Source organism: Pteropus medius, unplaced genomic scaffold (assembly GCF_902729225.1).
Source record: "Pteropus medius unplaced genomic scaffold, Ma_sr-lr_union100, whole genome shotgun sequence".
NCBI classification, from domain to species: domain Eukaryota; kingdom Metazoa; phylum Chordata; class Mammalia; order Chiroptera; family Pteropodidae; genus Pteropus; species Pteropus medius.
Window position 1 is genome coordinate 6784282 of NW_024354500.1, and position 5338 is coordinate 6789619.

Consider the following 5338-nt stretch of genomic DNA (forward strand, 5'->3'; position numbering starts at 1 on the left):
GCAACTCTCCTTCCTCTTTATGGAAATGAAAATAAAAAATAATAAAGCAGTTAATTACATGATTATAAGATGACTATTTATGACCAACTCTAGCTGCATGCCTATACTAACTCTACTACTAACTCTACCACTAAACTAACTCCACCACTGAAGAGCAAGAAGCAATGGCCTATGGACGTAGCTGACTCTTCTCATATCAAAAATCGGTGGAGAATCCAAAAAAGATCATATAAGTATAGATTAATGATTTCATCCTATAGGAACTTTTTGCTCTTTCCCCACTCTACCTCGCCTCCTCCAAAACAGTCCCACTCTCTTTATTGGAGTAGATGATGCCTTAAGTAGCACTTGCATTTGCTAAGAACTGTTCCCGCATGTGCTTGAACAACTTGCAGAGAGAGGTACCATCAATCTCTAGCAGCTGCTACATGGCTCTATAGGCTCCTGCTCAGTCCATCACTTGGAAGTTTCTTTTAGCAAAAAAGGTGGAGTGTAACAAAAACCCTTCATGGATTTGTATTATATGTTTAAATCATGGTCACCCACAAAAAGTTGAGCTCATCTGCATCTAAAAAGACTGCCAGTTGGGGTCTGCAGCACACAGAAGACAATGCTGTTTCTGTGCTTTCTAGCCTGGGGCTCATCTGCAGAATTCAAAGCCTTTTTTTTTTCTCCTAAACAATTTAGCTACAAATAGAAACATGGCCCTGTACTTATCTCATTAAAAGAATTCACCCTCCAAGAAACTTTATGTGCTTCCTCATTTTACAAAGACAGGCATGGTGTCTAGGTCTGGTTTATAATTAACACTGCCCAAGGACTAAACTGGTCTTTTATTTCCAGATAAAGAAAGCTTGCAAAATAGAGTGTAAAATGAGATCAGACTCAATGTATATATTCCTCTCTCTGAACTGAGTGCAATCTTATGAAATGAAGTGCCAGATGTAGGGTTAAGATTTAATTTTCAGTTACTAATTTCAAATATGACTAATTCTATTCTGGGGATGAAGTGGTGGAAGTTAAGTAAGCTTAGGATCAAATTTCTTAATTACTTCTGAAGCAAAATCTTCCTTACAAATTAACATTTATAATTTTAGTAGGCATAATATCAGAAGCTAGAGTATAATTTGGCCTATAATGCTATACTTATTTAAAACTTTCTATTTATTCATGTATTTCCTAATGATCATTTAAAACATTAATTTTCTTCAGACTCTGTAGTAGTACGCCCAAGAAAATTACTATTAACTATTTCTGGGTTAAATGAAAGAAAGATGTTGCTATGAATTTAAAATGCCGGTGTTGGAGGCCAAATCAAGGATCCATCCGCCTTAAGGAAAATTCTTTCTAAAAACAGATGGGACCACCCTGGAGAAGGGCATCTTCTGCCTGTTCCACTGCATCAGTCTACAGCTCTTATCAACAAAACCCCTGCCCTGAGAGAGATTCTAACCATGCACCAACCCCCTTAACCTCTTCAGCTTTCCTAGTTTCCAAGCATGGCTTTCTTTCAGACAACACAAAAATCATTTCTCTTTGCTGTCCTCTGGGAGCTGCATTTCCCCTCCAGCCTTCCTTGGCCTTCTCCTTACCTGTCTCTTCCCCCACTCCCACTGCTTGTGGCTTGGTCCTTGAAGGTGTTCTCAAACTTGTACGCTTCCACTCTCTGTGCCTTGCTGGCTAACTCTTCTTACCTTCCCTTTCTCTGTCTTGATTCTAGGAATACTCAGAGCACTCACTCTGATCATCCTTAGCATAAGTTCCCTTCACCACACTGTCCTAAATCTACATTCACATCACTGGCTCGGCACTGCAGTCTCGCCTGTTCTGGCCCAGGTCTGGGCCCCTCCTTCATGTCAATTATCAAAATGCTCCTCAAATTTTAATGTGCATACCAATCCCCAAGATCTTGTTAAAAGGAATATTCTGACTCTATATCTGAGATGGAGCCTGAGGTGCATTTCTAATAAGCACTCAGGTGATGCTGACATTACTGGTCCAGAAGCCACACTTCGAGTAGCAAGGATTTAGCATTCAAGAAGATGCTGGCATGTAGACCAGACTGTCTCTAACTGTCCACTTCTTAAGCCACAGTGGTATTTATGGATTTACATAAATCCTTCCCCTTATACAACAAATATAACATTAAGCCTTTACAGATTTTGCTCCAATAATTTCAGTTTTCAAAAAGCACACTCAAAATAGCTCACGGTACCCACAAACACCCTTCAGTCCCTTAACTTGCTCCAAGACTCGTGGAATCCATCAGTGCTGTAGGAGAAGAAAGCTTTTGAAGAAATTGAACATGGGGTGCTTCTTGGCATATCCATAAATTCAGTAAGGGCTTTTTTTCTCCTTTGTTTTTCACATATTTTTTTTTTTTGAGAGGTAAAAACAGGCTAGAAATAAAATTTCCAGGTGCTCTTGCTTCAGCCATTTGTTTTTTGTGTACACCTTAAAGTGTGGACTGCCTCTGAGCCTCAGTTTCTCCAAACATAAAATAGAAGATTTTCCACTCAACTCTGTTAGAGTAGGATTTACGGTCTCTAGTGAAACCTGCTGTGGAAAGATGCTATAAAAAAATGTAGTGTTCTTGGATCACATCTGCACCAAGTCCAGAAACATTTTTGTAACAGAAGAAGGACTTAGTGTTCTCCATTCTCCACATTTTTTTCCTCTAATGAGGTATGGAACTATGTAGACCATAATGACTAAAGCTTAAAGTGTAGGTTCAGTTACTATGTAATCTCATAAATCTCTCTTAGTCATAAGTAACAGCTAACCTCTACTTCCTCTGATATTTTATTTACCCTGTAAATCAGCTCTATTCTTTCATTTCACATAAAGGAATCTGGGAACCCCAAGTCTCCCAGGAATGTAGAGGCAGGCAAGTTGTTTGTGTATGCCTGATCCAGGAACCTCCCCCTGCTAACGGCAGGCCACTCTCCAGATGCAGGGTGTGGAGTCCTATCAATCACTAAGGATAGATATGCCAACTGGGATGCTGGAAGGAGAAAAAAAATGCCAGGCTTAAAACTGCAATTGCCTGAACTCCTGCAGCACAACCAGCCAGAACAGAGAATAGAATCATAGAAGTGGAAACAGCAAAAAACAGTTGTTTGGCATCAAAGCATGTGTCATTCTCTATTTGGTTTTGCTCTCAATTAACTTCCATCACACCAGTGCCAGTGCAAACACAATGTAAGCAAACATGTAGTTTCCCCTTTAGTGCAACTTTGCTGCCTCACTAGAGATTTATGCTGGGTAGGGTGAGGTGCTGTTGCTTCCTCCTTCTCTGGAACAAGATACCCAGTGGGCAGGACTAGTGACACGTTCAACAGAACTGGTGAGAAGGTTTGATGCCCCTTCATTTGTCTTCCTCCATCCACCACACTGCTGCAAGAAAAAGATATGGAAAGATAAGGCATAAGTAGAATTCTAAAGAGAAATATTCGATGTTAACTTCTTTGTTAGGAACACAGATTTCATCCTACTAATGGAAGGCAAAATTTCCCCTAATCAGTTTAAAAGATATCTTTTGGGTGCCAGTATAATGAAATCCAGTACCCTTTAATTTCTTATAAGTCATTTAGTGTCCAATTTCACAGATTTCAAAGAGATTGTAATCACACAACGGAGAGGGAGGCTTATAATAGAATGATTTGCATGACTCCTCCCTGCTGCAACCATAGGGTGAAGAGAGGAGATAAGAAAGCTGGGAAACAAATGAAAGGGAAAGTCAAGGTGAAGATGAATAGTACTGGAAGTAAAAGGCAACTATGATGTCAAAGACGAGATAGAATAAATCTGAAGATCTATGGTATCTAGAGTTTCGTTTTGAATTACGACCAGGATGAACTTGAAAGTTAGATAAAGGAGCTCAAAATTAAACACCAACAGATAAAGAAGAAAAGTAATCGATTTTCTCAGATTACTTTTTTTAGAGGCTCTAAATTTCAAGTAAAATTTGCTTATAGTATTTATATATTTTGACACGCATGCACATGCGCATACATAATGGTTCCAAAAAGCTAAAACTCTGATTTTCCCATAAGTTTGAATCATAGATTCATGCTATTGCTACATAGGTAATTTCCAAACTAAGCATTTTCTAAAGACCAAAACAAACCTATGGCCTATACTTTCTACACGGAATAATATGCGAGGGCATATTGAATTTACTTTCAAATCTACTAGAATTTATCTTTTCAACTTCCTAGAAGTTGAAGAAAACCCCTAGTTTGATTTTATTCAACTCAGATTTGAACCATTATGCCAGACCCTTCCTTTAAAATTTACACTTCGGCGTTCATTTTATAATCCCAACTTCCTTTGTGTACAGGCTAGTTTAAAGAGGGTCTTCTGTTTTTCCCATTTTTCCTGTGTTTAAAGGAGGTGCCTCTCATGTGGTCTTTGCATAATTTTTAAGCTTCAGGAACACTTAACCCTGTTTCTTCACGGGGAGGAAGTAAAAATGCTTGTAAAAATGCAGATAGAATGCAACTCACCTGACATCAGTATTCATTCATCCATGTATTTGTTCATTCAACAGACCTTTGCTGAGTACCTATGTAGGTATTTTATCAGTGGTCCCCAACCTAAAAAGGCACCAGAGACCAGAGCTCCTATCAGAATTTAATGCCTGATGATCTGAGGTGGAGCTGAGGAAGTGATGCTAGCGCCGGGGAGCACTGCAAATACAGATGGAGATTCACTTGCTCACCTGCTGCTCATTTCCTGCTGTGCGGCCCAGTTCCTAACAGGACACGGACCAGTACCAGTCTGCAGCCTGAGGGTTGGGGACCCCTGCTTTACACTGATGTGGATACACAAGTATAGTGAGTATAGCACTATAGCTGTATTTCGATGTCGCCATTGAAAGAAGCTGGGGGAAGGGTACATAAAGTTTTTTGTTTGTTTGTTTGTTCTTTAATAGGGTGACTGACTGTTCAGGACTCTACTTATTTAGCACTGAAATTCCCACATCCTGAAAAGCCCCTCAGACTCTGACAAACCAGGAAAGTTGATTGCCCTATAAAATAAAGTAAGTATTGTCCCTGTCTTCGATAATCTAAAATCTAATGAAAATACGATAAATTAATGGGGGGCAGGGACACTACCCAGATGAAGTAACACATGGCACATGTGTAACTGTGCCCAAATAGTTCATCTACAGTAGATAGGTCACAGCCTTCTCTCCTGAGCTAAAGCATTGCCGCAGAATCCTTCTCAACACAATGCTATTCCAGACAGCAACTATTAATGAACTGGTGTTGGCAATGGAATTGAAATCCATTTGTTATCCTTGCATTCTTCTACCATGCCAAATAATTTTTTA